The sequence below is a fragment of the Haemaphysalis longicornis genome, unplaced genomic scaffold (genome assembly GCF_048455015.1).
Source record: "Haemaphysalis longicornis isolate Haplotype H1 unplaced genomic scaffold, Haemaphysalis longicornis Haplotype H1 scaffold_12, whole genome shotgun sequence".
NCBI classification, from domain to species: Eukaryota; Metazoa; Arthropoda; class Arachnida; order Ixodida; family Ixodidae; genus Haemaphysalis; species Haemaphysalis longicornis.
Genome location: NW_027526225.1, coordinates 37,822,451 through 37,843,027, shown reverse-complemented (window position 1 = coordinate 37,843,027; position 20,577 = coordinate 37,822,451).

Below are 20,577 nucleotides of genomic sequence, written 5' to 3'. Positions count from 1 at the left end.
TCATACTACCACACGTGGGAGCAGGCGTCCTGCCGTGGGGAGTTTAAAAGACGTATTCCAACCAAAAAACTCCCATTCAGGCTAACTTGTGTTTTGTGTGTAGGGGCCTGTGAAGTGGGACAGTAGTTTTTCAGATAGCCCAACATAGCGTGAAGGTGTCCCAAGGAGGACCAGGGAGCCAGGTGGGAAGCACACCTCACGGTGGGTCTCGTCGTTGCGGCGCTTCTGACTTGCCTGTGAAACCATAATCTTTGCGCGGGTGATCTGCCGGCCACGTCAGCTTGGCAATGAGATCACGTGCGTACGCAGTTCGTGGCGTGGTCGAGTCAGGCAACATGATGTCCAATGGCAGGGCAGGGTCACGGCCGAAAAGGAGCAAGAAGGGAGAGAAGCCGTCAGTGTCGAGGCGCGGCGAATTCAGGCGAGAGTAACTTAAGGGAGCGGAATGTCCCAGTCACGGTGGTCGGTGGACACGTACATAGCGAGCATATCTTTGAGCGTCTTGTTAAATCGTTCAGCGAGACCATTGGTCTGCGGATGATAGGCCGTGGTGAGGTTGTGCTTAATGCGGAAGTACTGCAGAAGGTCGTCGACGACCTGAGATAAAAAGCACCCACCACGGTACGTGATCAGCTCACGAGGAGTGACGTGATGCAGAATGACGGCGTGTAGTAGAAAAACGGCGACGTCCGTGGCACAGATGGTAGAACAGGCACGTGTGATTGCGTAACGCATGGTGTAATCGGTGGCAAGGGCGATCCACCTGTTACCAAGGCGGGATAAGGGGAAAGGACCGAGAAGGTCCAATCCAATCTGGAAGAAGGGTTAAGAACGAACATCAATTAGTCTGGAAGTTGCGGCCTCCTGAAAGTGACCGAGGCGTCTTGAGGCATTGGCAAAGGTCACAAGCCGTGACGAACCTTCGCACAGACGGGTAAAGGCCGGGCAAGTAAAAGCTACGCCGCACACGGTCGTAGGTCTGAGTGACGCCAAGATGGCCAGCATTCGGCACGTCATGAAGTAGTAGAGTATGTCGGGATGGAGATGCTGAGGTACGGCGAGAAGGGCGTCAGGGCCATCCGCCCGGAAGTTGCGGCGTAACAGGACGCCATTACGCAGTGTAAAGGCGTGCAGAAATGGGTCGCACGGCTCTGAGCTAAGATGGTCTATGACCTGCCGAAGTGATGGGTCAAGTCGTTGAAGGGCGGACATGTCGTGCAAGTCGGACAGGGCAAATACGCAGAGGTCATCATCATTCCACGTTTTATCAGGCGGATCAACAGGATGATGAGACAAGCCGTCGGTGTCCCGATGCATTCGACCTGACCTGTACACCGCGGAATAGTCATACTCCTTGAGTCTTAACGTCCAGCGGCCGAGTCGTCCGGACGGATCTTTTAAACAAGAAAGCCAACATAGGCAATGATGGTCGGTAATAACCGCAAAGAAATTGCCGTGCAAATATGGACAGAACTTGCTGACTGCCCAGACGAGTGCGAGGCATTCACGTTCCGTGATGGAAGAGTTACGTTCAGCGGGGAACAGAAGTCGGCTTGCGCAGGCTACCATCCTGACGAGACCAGTCTGTTTCTGAACCATTGCTGCCCCTTTCCCCTGGCCACTCGCGTCCATGCGAACTTGTCAATGGCTGGGGGATCTTAGCAAAATTCTCGATTAAACTGCGAAAGTACGAGCATAGTCCCAGAAAGCTGCGAACATCCTTTGCCGAACGCGGGATTCGAAATTCTGGGACGGCGCGTACTTTTCGGGATCAGGTCGGACACCACCAGCTTCGACTACGTGGCCGAGGATCTTGAGTTGCCAGTCACTGAAACGGCATTTTGAGGAGTTGAGCGGAGACCGGCATGACGGAAAACCTCTAGGATGTCTGCAAGACGATGGAGATGAGTTTCAAATGTCGGGGTAAAAGCTATCTGACGTCGTCCAAGTAGCAGATGCAGGTCAACCACTTGAAGCCACGTAAGAAGGAGTCGATTAACTTTCGACGGTAGCCAGTGCGTTGCACAGACCACACTGCATGTAGGAATCTTAGTAAATCCATAAATACCTAAGGCTACGACGCCTGCATCTGGGTCGGATTTGTGTTGCGGTAGTGCTGGGACCACAGCACAGGCCATTAGGACAGGCTGATACAGTAGAAAGCAGGCAGCAAGCCTTTCTAAGGAGAAGGGGCGCCCTCGAGAAAACAAAAGATGAGTCTTAGGAAGCGCGTTCCGCGGTGCAAAGAAGAGAAAATGAAGGAGCGCTCGGGCGGATGTTGGGGAAGAGCGCGTGGCGAGAGAAGGAACAAGAGGAAGGAGGCGAAACAGAAGTGGCAAGTTGGAGGCAGGATGTGGACGGTTCGCAACGCTCTTTGCTGGACGTGAACGCCCAGGAGACTCAACGGCAAATCGCATCTTGCTCCACACCTTCGATCCTTGCAAGGCCTTGCCGAGTCCGCAACGCAAACGTCTTCATCAAGCGGTGAGCACAGGGAAACAGCGCCACGACAACGTCAAAGGCCAGGGCGTCAGGCCAGCGCAGTGGCCAAGCTCATCGATGTCATCGCATCCTCGCATGTGAGCCGGAACTATTTTATGCGTAGGAGTGTTTTCTTATAAGACTATGTCAAGTAGATTGGGATTGATAGTCATTTGTGTATTTCCCCATCAGACATTTTGCCTCCAATAAAACTCGTCTTTGAACTACAGCAACCGAGCTTGTCCTTCTCAAGCAGTTCAACATAACCTCCTCATCAACAAACATTCTGCACACAACTAGTTTATGTAGCGAAGCCGTGGCGACTTCCCGCCTCACTGCATAAGAATTGAAATGAATCCGGAATTTAAGTTTTTATTCTAACAGAAACACAAACAAATTCCATTCGTTTCACTTGTGATCAGAATAATCAATCACGTTCTTTCATCATGTTATGGAAGAAAATGTAATTTTTCTTTTTCGGCCGTGTTTTGTTTTGTTCCAGAACCCTGCATTTTGCCACAGACATCCCTTACATGAGCGCGAAGCATAATCTGGTCCCCGACGCGCTCTCAGTGGTCTCCGTTGACGTTTTCGTACTCGTTAATTTTTCTGACCTCGCCAACGCCGAAAAAAACGGACGTCGAACTGCAGCAGCTCCTCAAGAATGGTGTAGCTCTTCAATTACAAGTTGAAGAGCTACTGCTGCCCCTGCGTCGACATAACTTCCTCTAGGGAGTCATACTCACAGCGCTAGAATACATAACTGGCCAAACCTCCGTCGACGCAGTCTTTACAATGAGTCGTGCAATCTCAGCAGCCCCAGCATCCGGATTTGTACACGGCAAGCGATGCACCGCGACGTCTAGCCCGTGATGCAATGTGCTTCCCTTACCTGGCCACGAACTTGCACCCAATGCGAACGCGCAAATATCACCCGCCGCCAATATTACCCGGCACGTCACTTTGCCGCTCCGGAAATTTCTCGTCCGGTCGGAACAGTTCCAACACCTCAAATCATTTGCCCCCTTAAACCAGGAGGGCCTAAGCGCCATTGGCTCACCCTTATTGATTGTTACACTCAACGTTCGGAGGTATAGTCGGTCGAAAAGGTTACCGCAGATGAAGTCACCTGAGATTTCTCCGGCGGGCCATCCCGCTTCTGACAACTCCTTCCGACATAAGTAATCAAGGACGACGATTGTGGTATCAATCCTCTGGCTCGTAGCGCTTTGCACTGGCTTTAAACGTTTGCGTAACACCCGTTACCACCCTTTTGGCAAAGTAATTGTCTGGCAGTTTCACCGATAGATGAAAGCAGTCATGATGACTCAACCTAAATTGACTCGATGCTCTCCGGGAAGTTGCTCTTGATCTAAGGCCCTGTGTCGAACCGGTTATTCAGGTCACGCTCGGAGAGTTCATCTGCAGTTAGGCGCATCGTATACAATGAAAATGTAGCTCCAACACAGTTTCCGGTATCACGAGCTCAGAAACTGGCAAGCTGGTTGCCTGGCGCCGACGCACTATGAGTGCACTGCGCAGACATCAGCAAGACATCATGCCAAGCCTACTCGTTTGATTTCATGGACTTTCCAACATGCACACATGCCGTTGTGCGTGATGGCATTGTACCTGCGTCTTTCTTATCAACATACTCTGCACCGTTTCTAGGCAGTCATCGTGAAGGCAAAGCCTTCCCCTAGTGGAACAACGAAAAATACGTCAGAGTGTATTTTGACTGAGTGAAGCTCTGATACATCGTCTAGGAGGAGGTAACAGACCTCTCGTGCTTGTGGCAATCGGAACACAACCACCTCTTACGCATAGGGCGGCACCTTACACCACTCAAATTGGGCACCTGGTGCGCTTCCTGAAGTGTTTTCAGTACCGATCACTCCTTATTGCGGGGGTAGTGTCCGCGCAGGCGTTTCTAAAAAAGACCCTTTGACGTCGAAAAGAACGCGGTACCCGCTGGCTCCGGTAACCAAAGACCAGCGTCGGCACATCTGTGGACGTGCGCTGTTGGCAAAGAGTGATTTACCTCCCGGACAGTAACAGTTTCTGTAAGTTCCTTTCAAGTGGAAGAAAAAAAAACCCATGCCTCTATACACGCTTGTCCACGAATAGACCAAATATTGCTATTGCGGCACCTTCTTTCCTCTAGGGGGAGGCGATTGTAACCGTTTTCCTGAAGGGTGGGAAGGCCACATCCTCTCAGAAAGTTATCAACCAATTTATCGGCAAATAGCGTGGGCAAGCTTCTTGAGAAACTTATTACCAGGAGATGTCTTTAATTTTTCGAGTACAATGACTTTCAAGAGAGCTGCCAGGCAGGATTTAGATTGAGGCGATCCATGAACGATGAAATTGGCACCCTCATATATTACACCAAAATATTGTCACGGAACACCTATGTGGACAATACCCCATAGCGCCATAACCCGTCACCGAAAACGACGAAGAGGATGCGGCTCGCCCGAGCGATCATGGCCGCTTGTAAATAGATTGCATCGCTCTGCGGCAACATCTTGTAAATACATCACTTCATCGTCGCCCATGGTTCGCCTCATCATTGTCCTGCCGCCACGTAACATTTTGGTGGAGGGTGCGGGTTTCAGTCCCATCCCGGCCCCGAGCTTCACCCCGTCTCGGCTCATGCAGCGGTCTCATCCTGGCTCCTGGAAAGCGTCGGCCCGCCCCAGCCCCGGTGAGCCCCGGACGCGACATTCCCCAGCCCCGTGTCCTCTGCCCATACCCCGCCGAGACCAGACAAACTGATCAGCCACGACCAGACGTATAGCCGACGACGTCCCCCCGCCCAGATCTCCGGCGCTTCTCCGAAAGCTTTAGGCGCTGCCTCGTTGGGTCGGTGGTGGTCATAGCTGTTCCGGGGCCGGTGCTCATCGCGACCATCACTAGCAGTGGCGCCAAGGACTTCATTGTACATGTTCTCATCGCTTTGCTCATCCGCTTCGCCACCCTGTCTTTGCCCTGGCCTCGACCGGGACGGTCGTCCTTCCCCGGGGGGGGTGATGTCACGGAACACCTATGTGGACAATGCCCCATAGCGCCATAACCCGTCACCGAAAACGACGAAGAGGATGCGGCTCGCCGGAGCGATCATGGCCGCTTGTAAATAGATCGCATCGCTCTGCGGCAACATCTTGTAAATACATCACTTCATCGTCGCCCATGGTTCGCCTCATCATTGTCCTGCCGCCACGTAACAATATGTTTATCTTTTAACAATAATGCATATCCCTAGATTTTATATCACAAAGGCCCTTAATACGGCATCAGACAACGATGTTTTAAATTACGTCGGTGTAGCAGGGGACATGCTCAACACTCTTTTTAATTCTCTAAATGAGGATTGCGCATTCCGTTTGGTTCAGCACACTCGGCGGTGCACGTGCCGGAAAATGGCGTGCCTCAAGGCAGTGCTCTAACCTGCACGTCATTTATGTTATTACGCATTTTCTTCAGAATGCCTCGGTACTATTATTCTTCTCTTGTTAAGTGTGCGCGGCTAGTTTACTATTACCTTGAATCTTTCAAGTCATGCATCATGTGTATATATATGAACGTCAATTACGGCTTGCTTGGAGCAAGGATTCTGGATCGGCCAAATAAAACAATTTTACACTTGTTCCAGAAAAAACAGCCTGTGATTTATTTCCAGAAATGGGGGAATCCGGCCCTACCTGATATTAAAATTACGGCGGACTCCATTATTGCCACAGAGGAACACAACATTTTTGGTGTAGCGTTACACGACAAACACAAGTTTATTCCACACGAAACAACTCATACGTCAATGCCTAATTACACTAAACATTCTCAACGGCCTCTCAAACGCATCATACCGTGCAGACAAACAACTCCCCTGCGTCGTTACAACCCTTTAGTAGAGCCTCTAGTTAATTTAAGTTTGGCAAGTTGTGCCTGTTTCAGCCGCGTAAGGAGCTGTAAAAAAGTTTCACACAGCGGTGCTGTTGGGCTTCGCTTTTACTTGGGTGCTTTCCATACAAGCCCAGTCCCAATATAGCACATCAATCGCTTCTACTAGTTCATAGCGTACCAGTGACGCTTTGTTTAAATGTAAAACCGCCTAATACTTTCCACGAAAGAATAACAAACTTTTACACCTGTTTTTAGTAATACATCCAAATCCAGGATCTTTCTGATTGCTCGTCTGTTTCACGGTTGCATGTTTGGATTTTTTGATAAAAATATCACTCTGGAGAATTTTTAAGTAATGTGGCCAAAACACCACCCACCGCGTCTTGTTCTGATAACGGTGACAATTTATTACAAGTGTAATCATGAAAATAAATACAAGTATTTAAATAGCGATTATTTTAATATGCATGTAAGCAAACGGCCCCCCCCCTTATGCTATTAAACGACCCACTGCAAAAAATGTGAGTACAACCCACTGATTTAGGAAACTTTTTTTCTGGCAAAGTCACACAACAAGACCACACGCGATATCTCGGAAAAAGTACACGTATTAGAACAGCAGATTGAATGCGTGAGCTCATGTTCTATCGTGCTTGTGCCGCCTGATATAAAATTTATGAAGAGCGGTTCATAGCAAGAACGCAGGGTAAACGAAAGCGTCAAGCGCAGGTTACGCTCTACCGCAGTTCTATAAACAAATATAAAGAACCATTGAACACAATATTATGCTTAGCACCTGCTATTTTTAAAACTTGTGGTTTCTGTTCCCCATTCAATTTTTCTCCAATTGTACTTTGTAACCTTGTCTAAACGATTTGGTACCAAGCAAATATTTCTTCAATTCTAGTAAATCAGTGGTATGCACTAGGGATGTCCACGTCGTTCATTCGTATTCCTTAAAAAAGGGTGTTCTTACGAACCTCAAGTGCAGGTTTCCAGCATCGAGCATATCCAGAAGTTTGCAGTTTATACTGATTCTCTGAGTGTGGTGCGTACATTTTCATCACCATCGTCATCTAGAAATCACACCGTTTCTTTGTTCATAAGACCATGATCTAATACGTTTATCATCTCGAATATAATGTGTCTTTGGTGCCAGGTCACTCTACGAGTGGTGGATATGAGGTATCAGACGAAAGATGAGCCACTGTTGCCCTCCGAAACACAGTAGATATAATAACAATACCCTATTGACCTCTAGCCACTCAATTAGCAGCACCTTCATATTACATGGTACGAAGACTAACAGGAACACACAGACAATTTCGGTTTAATGAAACCTCACCTGCAGCGACACACAACGTACTTGCACAACAGACACGTGCAAGTTCACACATCAATATTACGTATACGCCACCCTCATGTAACACACATAAACATAACACACTTAAACCATAAACTTTACGTAGCACGCGTGGAGACCCTAAACGTGATTTATATTATAATTCATTGCAAAATACACGACGCTTCACGACCGAACGCTTCCCACAACTACACATACAACAGAAGAACTGCAATTATCATAGTTTTATGTGACTCCCAATGATTGCTCTTCAATGCACTGATTTCTCACAACTGTACTGGCTGTCAGTGCTGAGCCCTATAACCAGCGGGAAATCTTGCGTAAAATATGAATGGGCTGGGGCACGCCTTAAAAACACTTAAACAGCAAGCTACATACATCTATCACGCAAAAGAAGTGTATACAACCAACGTGTTCAGCAAATCATAGCATAAGGAGCAAAAAAGTGGTTCCATACTAACTGGAACAAACTTAGCTGCGCTCAACATGCCAGAAAACGAAGAAACCCGGCACTGACACTCAGGGTCAGGAAGCGAGCTTTCTGGCTACAGAACGAACTATAGCAGATTATATTTTAGTTGAAATGAAATCACAAATGGAATTGGACTAGCCTTGTAGTGAGCCGAGATGACAACCGATGGAACACCCGAGTAACAGAGTGCGTTGCGAGAGACGGTTCTACGAGGGGATGGGCAAATACGCCATGGTGTGACGAAATAAGCAAATAAGGTGCAAAGAATACACTGCAGCAGCCTAGTACTGGAGCTGTAGAAAATCACACAAAGAGTGCTTAAGTCCTGCAATTGAAATACGTGGGCTGTTGATGATTATCCTCACAATGGAAGATAATCATCTATCGGCCACCCATTTCCATGCAATCCTGCAATCGTGTTAGAGTGCTGAACAAGTGATTTTCTTTTAATTAGTTGTACTGAATGTTTCTGCTACATTATATGGAAAATGCTGGCCTGTCAAAAATATTTTACTACCTATAGTTATAGCGCTCATAGAAAAGACTAATTTTTTAGCTTTTTTAGAATTTGACAGGTTTTTCTCAAATTGAGCACTCATAACTGCCACAGTTAGAATTTAAACTCGCCTCAAAGTTACATTACAGTGAAATAATCAGTTCGTGCTTTTGATCTCTGCCTAACCATCTAGCAAAATACCGGCCACAAAAGGTTGCTTGTAAAAGGAACAAAACGCTTCCTGCAATTAAGCAATTGTTTCTGCAATTAAACCCTTCCTGCAGTTAGGCAAATATTGAATGTCGGTCATTCACTGATTGTTTGATGTCGTCTGAAATAACCTTACCTGTGTGCATGGGCTAAACTACGTCACCGATAGCTGCCGTTATGAAGCCTTAAATGAGATGCCGAACGTTGTACTGTTGCGCCTGGACGGGCTGGAAGATATATTCTCCGAAACTCCGATGGACACCTGGTTCCAGCGTAAAGCGTGGATGAAGAGTACCCACATGTAAGCATATTGCCTAAATATGTGTCAATGATTCATATATGGCTCATTGCCTGAAGGCAGCCCTGTATATCAGCAGTTTAGAACTCTTGCATTCACCGCCTAAAGGGATTCATTTGGATGTGTGCGAGGCCAACTGAATGTGAGGTTTCTGCCATTTACAATTGACATTTTTCACAGGAAAATGACATTAGGCTAGGTTTTTTGCCGCCTTCAGATAAAACGAATCAAGAACCCACGTCTCTGTTGAGCGCGACGCTTTCAGTGAGATGTGGTGTACCCGGCGCTAGTGATACAAAGCGAGCAGGCAGGAGACCGACCCACCCATGGCAACCGAAATTGAAAGAGGATCGCAAAGCAACTTGTTGAAAGGGCACTAGATCGGCGCGCGAGGCAAGAAGGCGTAAAAGTAGGGTCCCCAGGCCATACATTCGGTCATTATTACGTTCGCTTTCCCAGCTTTTAGAACTGCTTAGGTGTCCTCGTTTCGGAATTAGTTGATACTATATACTCCGGCTTAGTAATGGGTAATTGCATAGTGGAAGTTTCACGATCTAAACAGAATTGGATTAAAGGAGCCATGAAGAGAAAACACAAGTTTGGTTCATTCGAAAGATTGCCTTGTTAGAACCATAACGACACCACTTATAACGCAAACTTCGCTCAAATAAGCTACATAATTAGGAAAAAAGGAAATGACCATGCGACCCACCAGCTCATTTTCTGCAACAGAACCTATGATGTCACTCGAGAATGCTCCGCGATTGGCGGAGGCCGGCAAAAGCAAACGCATATTAGGCAGGGCTTACAGTTTGCATAGCGAGCTAAATGCCCGTGAAACATGCTGCACATTCTTTTTATGACAAAGAACGGTGGAGTAAACGGTTGATGTTCCGAACGAACACGCAAGCGTGTATGTCAACACGTACGAAACTACCGCTAACCGAACTCGACATCTCTCCGTCGCCACCGCCGCGCGGACGAATTTTCGGGTACAAGGCTCTTCGGGGCCTACGAACCGTCCCAGCACGCACAGCCGCGACCTTGCTTGGTATCGTAATCTCTTCACAGGAGGTTGGCAGTCATATCGCCAACCAGCAAAGGTAAAAATAGAAACAAGGGGAGTAAGGAACACAGAGCAGCAACGAGATAGTGCCACTGGTCGCAAAAGTTTCGGTATGGAGGTCTTGTGGCTTGCTGCTGTCGTTACGAGCTCGTTTACAGTTTACAACCACTGAAAACTTCAGTTTGGTCGAGTACTTTACAATGAAATTTCGTTGGTGTGTTTTGAAATGCCCATGTATTACGGGCAAATCGTCGAGGGAGCGCGACATCACCGCCGGTGAGATCTCCTTTCATGTGCTGCCCAACGACGAACCTCGGCGAAGCGCTCTGACCTTGGGGAAAAAAATTGCCGTACACACCGCGCATTGACGCTCGAATCTTTCTTGTCGGAGCAGAGAGCTCGAGCGAACGGCTTTCCATACACGACACCGGCCAACTGGCATAAGCGATACTGCTACTGAAATTGAAAATACGGCACATACGTACCAGTCTGTATTCGTCTGTCGCGACGGGGCTGACGAGGCAGCGCTGCCGACGGCTGGGCGTTCGTCTGTTGTGGCTATCGCGGAATGGTCGCTTTCCCGTCCACCGCGTATCCCACAACTCTTGCCGCTCGTGCACTTCGAAGCATTGAGCGTTCAAGTGGTGTGAGGTTGTTAAATGCGAGCCCGAGCTCCTCGGCGAGAGTTTTGTTCTCCGGATCTGGCGATTCCATGACTAGGGCTGCGGGTGCACTAGGTTTCACTAGTATTTTTAAAATGGTCGCCATCTAGGTCGACTCCCGCGTGTGGGTTCTATATGGAGTCGACATACTAAGTATCGGTTTTGATGGACTGGCTCGTATGACGCCATTCTTCACGTGAAGAAATGTGCAATTTTAGCGGGAGATTTAAAAATTTGGCTTAAATTGCCTTATTTCTCAGTGAATAAAGCATCATTTCCTTCCGGGAAAGCTCTTGGGGTACTATGAAACACCTAATCTTTCGAATAAAACAAACTTTTGTTTTCTCTTCATGGCTCCTTTAAGAGTTTTTGTGCTGGATCCACTCTGTGATAATGACACCGCAATCTGCCCAACAGACCATAAAGCGGCTCGTTTGCTTTGATTTTCAAAGATATACTTGTTGAATTTGTCCGTAGTCACCTGTATGCTGAACAGTATACATCAAACGAAGTACTATACATGACAACACCACCGAAAAGCGATTGCGGTGACTCTGCTAGGAGCAATAAATTTGCATATGTTCTCGTATCAACACCCGCCAAGAAATTCGTCCTAACCTTTCTTATAAAGAGGCTCTTCTCTCCTAATACTGTGTATATTGTTGGCACAAATGCAACGCTTTGGGGTGTTTAGGTATGCCGGAATTGGGAACATGTGAAAGCGTTGGCAGCGAGTAGAAAGTAGTATAGCTGTCAGTGGGGTCCGCGCTTTTGTCGGACACATGTTCACGTTTACTCAATGGCATACGACGGAACGATTCCTCACATTCGAGGGATATTTTACCTGCGCTAATTTTTTTAGAAGTGCTCTAGCAAGAAGAATGTCTAATACCTTCCCGTTTGAACTGGTTTCCTACGGAAGTGCACATGACATTTCTATGCGTTATGCTTACGTCTTAGGGCTCTCGTTTCGTGCGGTGACATTTATTCACAAAAGCGATAGCGTGAAGAATCCGTTGTATTTTTCATTCCATTACAAAAAGAAACCTTTACGTGAGCAGAATACAGGCTGCAGAAATAAAAAGTACATTAATTTTGGAACAAGAAACCGGTTATCAGAAACCTGAGAACATCGCTCAGTGCCAGCAGAGCCTTATGCAAAGGCTTCAATGCTGCTAATTGGGTATGAACTATTTTCTACGGCACTGTATCAGATGCAGACAGCCATTGAAGTCTGCACTTCATGGGACTAGCCAGAGCACTATCCGAACGACCAAGCATCGCCTCCCTCAGCTGCATTAAAATTACTGATATATAGATTATACAGCATGCATACTTTGCAAATGGTTCCTTTGTGTGCTGAGTAACACCAGTGACTGAGGTGGTACCGAACACAAAGCTTCGCACTGGCTGTTACGTCTCAAGGGGAATGCTTTGATTTCTCCTCAAACTGAAAGACCACAGCATTTCCTCACCGTCACTCAGCCCTGTAAACCGGGGTGTTTCTGAGAAAAGAAATCACTCGTTCTGGGAAACTTGAGAGCACACAAACAGAAAATCCCCGGCTATCTGCACTAACGGGAAATCTGGGTAAGGGCGAAACATGCAGTGTATAAGTGTATTGTTGGCGCCTTGGAGTTTTTACCAACGAATATAAAACCATTGGACCGTAGAGGTATACAGATTACCCTATCGAAAAAACCCTTATGATTTTTATATGGGCCCCATAAAATTCATTTGGGCCCGTAAGAATTCATATAGGGACCCATATGAATTTTTATGGGCCCATATGATACGGACCCATAAGAAGTCTAACCACATATGAATTCTTATGGGCCCATATTAGATTCCCATATGGCATCTTACGGGCATATATGATACGGACCCATAAGAAGTCTAACCCCATATGAATTCTTATGGGCCCATATGAAATCTCCATATGGATTCTTACGGGCTTATATTATACGGTCCCATAAGAGATCGATCTCTATACGAATTATACGGGCTTGTTTCAACCACCATTCAGGGTTATATGTGGTTCACGAAGTCATGTGGGGGCATACTGGGCACCATGCAGCGTTCTGTGGAACTTTCTGTGAGTGATATAAAGCTATACATAGACCCACGTTGTTACCACACTGTTGCAGATCGGGCCCGTAAGGTTGTAAATGTTTTAACAAATTAAAATTCATGTGCTACATGGGCATTAATTGTGGACTAAAAGTATACATTTATTTGTGTTCACTCTCATAATGATATCGCAAACAGCGCATTAAATATGTGCACCGTACCCAACTGATTCCCTGTCATAACCGGCCGGCCAGGCCCTCAGTTTTCTCGTTCGGGCAGCCAACATGACGGCTTGCTCAACGGGGAGCGGCCATTTTTCGTCGCGCTTCGGGACCTGAGTCACCCCGTCCGCTTTTCCCGCGTTTGTTTGTTTGTTTCTTTCTCCTGCCTTTCGTTGGCGCTGCTCCGAAGAGGGCACGCGGCGGAGTCGCGGGGGCCCAGGGAGAGAGGGAAACAAAGGTGCAAGACAGGGGGGACAAAGGTGCAGCACCGTCCGGCGATCGGGGAAGTTTATCGGGGTGGGAGCGGCTCAGCGGGGGCTAGGGGCAGTCGGCTGGAGATTTTTCAAGGTGCAAGACGCTGGCGCGGCTTTAGCGAAGTCCGTCGTTAGGCCCACGGCGGGACGACCAGCGCCTGCTCTACGGGAAGGAGTTCGCCTCGTCGTCGTGGTAGTCGTGGGTATCAAGGCCGACCAGACCTCGCACACCGGATCCCCGAAAAACGTAAGCGGCTTCCCGGCGAAGCCGACTCGACTTCGCCGTGACTTTCCGTCCTTGGACTCGCGGTAACCCATAGCCACGCCTAGCGTTGAGACGTATTCCTCCTCCTGGTTTTTACTGTGTCGCGCCCAGCGTTTGATCGGACCTAGCTGTTAGGTTTTTCTTTCTTTTTTGTTGTTGTTGTTGTGTTGCATAGTGAATTCGGATGTAAGCCCCTGTGTCTCTGTATTACCCAATGGTGTAATGTTTTTTGTTTGGTGGTCACCGGTCTAGTTAACGCCGTGCGTTAGCCGACCGGCGCGCACGTGCGCACATTGTAGTGTACGCTTAGCGCCTGTAGTAATTCCTAAGCGACCCCAGCTGCACGCCGTTGGTAGTGAGTGTCTTTGCTGGGATACTTGTTTTTGCTAAGTGCATATTAAGCAGTTAACTTTCACATCATTTCAATTAAGCTTACCAAATTAATGCGAACATATTACACTTTCAGGTGCATTCGACTACTTCATAGGTCAAGTGGACACCGACGTGCCGGCAAAAACCCAACGCATGAAGATGAACTGGTTTATTGCAGAGGTGCGTAAAGACGTGAAATGAAAGAGCATCTCTGCAATAAATTTGTTCATCATTCAGCTCTGCATGTGTGTTTTTGTACACAAATGTGGCAATAAATGCCTTACAAAGCAGAAACCCCACTGTCTCCTTGCAAAGAGAAGCCGGAAAACGCGCCTAGGACATTCACCACACCAAATATTTGTGTTCACACGTGTAAACAAGCGAAACAAAAGTTATTTGAACTTTTTATATGGGGATGTAAAATATACGGGTCTGTGACACCATATGAAATCCCTATATGAAAGAAGCCCTATATGTTTCCCCCCATATCACCATATCCCCATACACCCATATCCAATAATGCCATATATATGGGCCCCATAAGATCCCATATATGGTGTTTTTTGGTAGGGTAGCGGTTAAAAGTGTCGCTTTTTTGAAGAACAAAGTGTTCTAGCGCGATGCATTGGAAGACGAATGTCCCCGTGTGTTCCTTTAGTAAGCGTTACGTTCTAGCGCGAGGCGTAAATGGTTCTTCCAGTGCTATAGTACGCCACTGCATCGACGATAACATGAGAATCCGACGGCGTTCTAGCGCGAAACATAGACGAGTTGCCGGGTGTTTGATTAGCCTGACTACATCGACGATGGCATAAGACGATGAAATGAGTCGCCGACATCCCGATTCTCTATGGGGCTTCCATATATTGGTAATAAACTGATCAAGTAGTGCATTGGCTGGTGAAATCCATTAAAAATGAAAAAATACCGAACCATGTTGCTTTGATGTCTTTCGAAAAAAAACTTCAGGATAAAATAAAATCTACAAGGACACCTTATCTTCGGCAGGTCAGAAAACAATGATGCAATGACCGGCTAAAACAGGAGCAACACCACCACACAGTCAAATAGATCACCACAAGGGCGCTCTAATTTAATATAAGCATGAGCCCCATTTGAGCATTGAGAACACAAACACACAGATATGCTTACCACCTACAGTGCCGTATACCATCCCGCAGCTTATTCCAGTGCCGACCACAATCTCACCCACACCACACCCACATTCGAACGTTGCCGGAATGCAACAGATTCCCAAGCAATATACTGCCGTACCTATTCCCTCACTCAAGTCTTCACGCACAACCTTTTAAACCACCATAAGTTCCGCCTGAAAAGACAAGACCCAGCACTTGCTATCCGGAACAGCACAGTGGAATCCCTCTATTTACTGCACCCCAAATTTTCCACACAAGCCCCCCAACCCCGGCAGTCTCTCAGGTCTCTAGTCTCTTCACTATATGGTAAACGGTTAAACTTGTATCTTCTAACTCGTTGATTTGATTGATTGTAAGGTTTAACGCGCCGACGCAACACAGGCCATCAGGCTCGCCGTAGTGGAGGGCCCCGAAATAATTTTGACCACCTGGGGAGCTTTGACGTGTGCCGAAATCTCGTACACACGGACAGTTTTGCTTTTCGCCTTTATCAGAAAAGCGGTCACCGTGGCTGATAATAAAACCCGCGACCTCGTGCTCAGCAGTGGAACCGCTAAGCCACTGAGCCACCGTGGCGGGTATCTTTGAACTTGTGTCTTGTACCTGCAAGTCTTCGCGCACACACTGCATGGTCACAAATCGCCACATTTAAACTATCGCTCCCGTGTTTAGTTTTCTTGCGCTTTTGGGGATCTCGTCAAGTCGGTGAGTACACCCCTAGAGACGATCTATTCTCATACGGCTGTAGCACGTGGCGTGCCCTGTGAGAGGTAGGGACATTGGAGCCAATTTTCTCAGCAAGATCGCCAGCCTCACTCAAATCCCGCAGCATAATTGCCGAAAGGGTGTTACGCCACACAGCACACACTGCCTTAAGGCTAGCTCAACAAATAGCGAAAGCTGTTCGTAGAATTTTGCTTGGCCCACGAAGCACAATCTAATCTCCGACTTGTCCTATTTTAATAAGCAAACACGTGACGTTTCGATGTATCTTCCACTATAGCATAAAAACACGCAACCACGCAGTAGTTAAGCCAACTTGCCTTTGGGAATATGCCGTAGACGAATTTGGTAAGAGATGAATGAGCAACAAACAAAGCACCACGCTTTTCAATACGGTGACGAACACCTCGCACTATAAGATGCTGAAAAATGACGTTAAAGGAGACAAGATTGAAACGAAACAAAAAAGGCACCCGCAAAGAAAAAAAAAATGAAAGAAATAAAGGGCAGTAATAAAAATGGGGAGAGGAAAACAAGGATAAATAATGCTTCCAAAAGAAACCTTAGAGGCTTAACAGATATTGTCACGTTTTGAAGGAAGAACAAGTTTATAGGAGCGAACTTTTGCACCCCCACCAGCTGGAAAATAGACAGGCGGTGAAACAGCAGTCAAGAAATTGAAGTGCGGAGACGAGTGTTGGCAAATCGAATGCACGGCATCTGCTCTGCGGGCATTTATCTTTTGGCACGTGTATTTCCCAAACCGTCGAACTACATCGAGAACACGGTAAATAAAACACTTTTGAGGCTAGTGGCGTAACAGATAACGCAGTCGGGCGCAGCTGGGCGATAAAAGGAAAAAAAATAAACAAATCCAATGCATGTTTCCCGCCATTTCCCCTCTCTAAGACCGCAACGACCCGATGTTAAGCTAAAACATCAGTCTGAACAAAGAAAAAATAAAGTCCGTCATCTTGCCTAGTAAGGTGGGTCAAGCAAGTGGACGACTTTGAGCCGCGTGCGTCGTCGTGGTGTTCGCGATTTACAATCGGGGATCATCTCGTATGTGAGTTGGCCAACAGGTTCTAGAATCCGGTAGGGTCCGAATTACCGTCGGAAAAGCTTCTCACTGAGTTTGCGTCATTGCATGGGAGTCCAAACCCACACACGATCCCCCGGCGGGACAAGGCGGCTTGGTGTCGGAGGTTATAGCGTCCGGCATGCACCAGCTGCTGGTCCGTTGTGCGAACTCGAGTGAGCTGGCGGCCCTGAACCGCGCTGAGGGTATCCTTGGACGTCGGCGTTGATGTCGTCGTATTCTACATGCGGAAACATGGGGTGAAGCGTCGTAATCGGCCGTCTTCCGTAGGCAACCTCGAACGGTATCAGCTGCGTACTTTTATAGATAGCCGTCTTGCACGCAAACGTGACAGACGGAAGGACTTCGTCCCAAACCTTATGTTCAACGTCGACGCACATAGAATATCTGCCATCGTGTTCTTCAGACGTTCCGTTAGTCCGTTCATTTGGGGGTGGTACGCCGTTGTTCTTCGGTTATCCGTGTTTGTGTAGCGTAAGATTCCTCGTACAAACTCCGTAGTGAACGGTGTTCGGCGGTCCGTGATTAGGACTTGAGGGCCGGCTCCAAGTCTCAGCACAACTTGGCTTATGAAGAACTTCGCGACTGCTGGTGGAGCCCCTCGGAAGAGCGGCGGTCTCTGCATAGCGCTTCATGTAGTCTGTTTCTACGATAATCCAATTGTCCTCGGATCATAGCGTATAGAACGGGTCGAGAAGGTTCAATCCAATCTGTTGGAAGGGCATCGATGGGACGGCGATCGGCTGCAGAAATACGGCTGGTCTTTTCGGTGGAGGTTTTTGACACTGGCTGTCGCGGAGGCTCCGGACGTAGTGGGTGATGTCGTATGTGAGGTGGGGCCAGTAGTAGTTCACCTTCATTTTGCCAATAGTGCGATTGTGGCGAGATGTCCGGAAAACGGGTCATCGTGGCACGCTCCCAAAATTGTGTCCTGAAAGTCTGCGGGGATGACAAGATAATTCGTTCTTTTTTCGGGCTGAAATTATATACGAGGACGAGTTTTTCTGGCCAAATGCTGGTAAGTTTTGTTAATTGCCGAAAATTCCGGTAATTTTTATTTCTGGCCGAATGCTTGTGAGGACGCAATGCACGGCGACCTTGCGTGCTTCGAGGTAGTCGATCATGACGCGTAACTCCGGGTCGGCAACTTGCTGAGCGGCTAGGTCGCTCTCCGTCATGACTCCGTCTCAAGAGCGTGGGAAAGGTAGTCGGCGTAGGAGTGTTTCCTGCCAGATTTTTAGATGATTGTAACGACGAACTCTTGTAGGTGTAAGAAACACCGACAAAGATTACAGTTCACGAGCCAATACAGCGCACGATGGTCTGTCATAAATTTGAATGGTCAACCGTACACGCATAGGCGAATTGATGAAATGGGTAATATAATTAGGAGGCACTTGTTCTCTGAGGATGCGTAGTTTTTCTCCTCTCTCGACAGACCACGACTGGCAAAGGCGATTAGCGATTACTCTTTTGCATCAGCTTTGCATTTGGACGAGGACGGCACCCAAGCCTAAATCAGTCACGTCCGTTTGAAATTACGTTCCGGCGTTTTCGTTGAAATGAGCTTCCAGGGGTGGGTTTTGCAGGCATTGTTGCAGCTCGAAGAATGCATTTTCTTGGGCGTTCTTGCCAAAACAAGGTGTTCTATCTTTCGTCAATCGTGTGAGTGGCGCAGCAATGAGTGCGCCGTTTGCGACAAAGCACCGGTGGTATGCGCACAGTCCGACAAATATTTGTCCGCATTTCTTGGCTTTCGATCTTGGGAAGTTCGCTATGACAGAAGTGTTCGCCGCGTAAGGCAGGACTTTCACGGCGTTGACGACATGGCCCAAAAACTGGAGCTCCTCGAACGCGAAGCGGCACTTTCCTGGCTTCAGAATTACCCCGACGAGCGAAAAGCCTCGAGTACTGACTCCAACCTTGCAAGGTGTTCGTGGAAAGTTCGGTGGTATACCACAACGTAGTCGAGGTATACGAGGCAGGTGTGCGACGTCAGGCCGGCTAGCACAGTGTCCAAGACTCTTTGAAACGTTGCTGGCACCATGCACGACCCAAAGGGCATCACATCAATCGCGTAAAGACCGTCCGGGTTTATGAATTGAGTCTTCCATCGATCGCTCACGTCAACTTCTCATCGCCTGTTTTTAGATTCGTCGATGAGAAGTGATTCGTGAGGCAGAGGTGGTCGAGTGCATCGTCGATTCGTGGCGGGGGGTACACGTCCTTTTTGGAAATTTTGTTCAGTCGCCGGTAGTCAATGCAAAACCTTGATATGCCGCACGAGGTAGACCGGCGCAGCCCAGGGGATTTCGATGGCTGTGTCATGTCGTCCTTGAACATGGCATCAACATGTGTCCGGATGGATTCCCGCTCGTGTGAACAACACGAGGTAAGGTGACTGTCGTTTAGGTCAGGCTCCGTCTTTGGCTGTTATTCGGTGCTTGAGTTCGACAGAGTTTTGAGTGTGACAGACACCACTCGCTTTAGCGACGCAGCAATGTGAATAGTTTGTTCCATTCTTGCGGTAGCTCCAGATTGGCGTCGAAGGGATGCGGAAGCTTGAACTTATCTTCCGGTAGGCGTTGAAAGTCAGCGATCGCGATCACTTCACTTGCTTCTTTCGTTCCTTCGAGGACCGCAATTGCAACACATTTGTTTAAATGTTGCTACTCCTCGGCGAACTTAGTGACCAAAACGTAGGATTGGCAATGGTTAAACAGCGCAATGCCTCCTGCGACAGCGACACACCTCGGTCGAGAAGCAACTTATGGTCTCACTCTATGATAGCGTCGACTTCAGGAGCAGCATCTTCTCAGTAGACGGTGATTATGCGCTTGCGTGGAGTTGCACGGTGACATGATCAGCCGCAACTGTTACAGCAGCAGGGTGTTCGGGGTTCAGTTCCGGCATCATTGTATAATCAGAGCAAAACATTCACTTCTTTTGTATTTCAATTATTTCACCCTTGTACGTCAAAACGTGTATTCCAAGAATTACGTCGCGGGAGCAGTATAGAAAAATGATGAACACAACAGGGTACGCCGAGCCGTCCATAGCGACGCGCGATGCGCATGGCCCTCTTGGCGTTATAAGATAACCCCCTGCTGGGCCTCTGTGTGGAACGTGCCGACTGGTCGTAACTTTCTTCAGCTTAGACGCAAATAACAACTTCATTACTGAGTAGGCGGCTCGGGTATTTATGAGGGTGACTACATCAAAGCCGTCGATGATCAAGTGGACGTAGGACGTCGTCATCCTCGAGCTCTCACTGCGTCGGAGCTTCGTATGCCGGCTTGTCCCTGTTGACGGTCGGGAACTATGCTTCGTCGTTGTTGTATTCTCACAAGCACCCACTCATGTCGGGTACGCATCGCACCGTGTCCCTGTTTCCGGGTTCGGGAGTTAGGTCAGGATTAGATCGGATCATCGGGTTGAGGGAATGCTGGAAATGACGGTATTTGG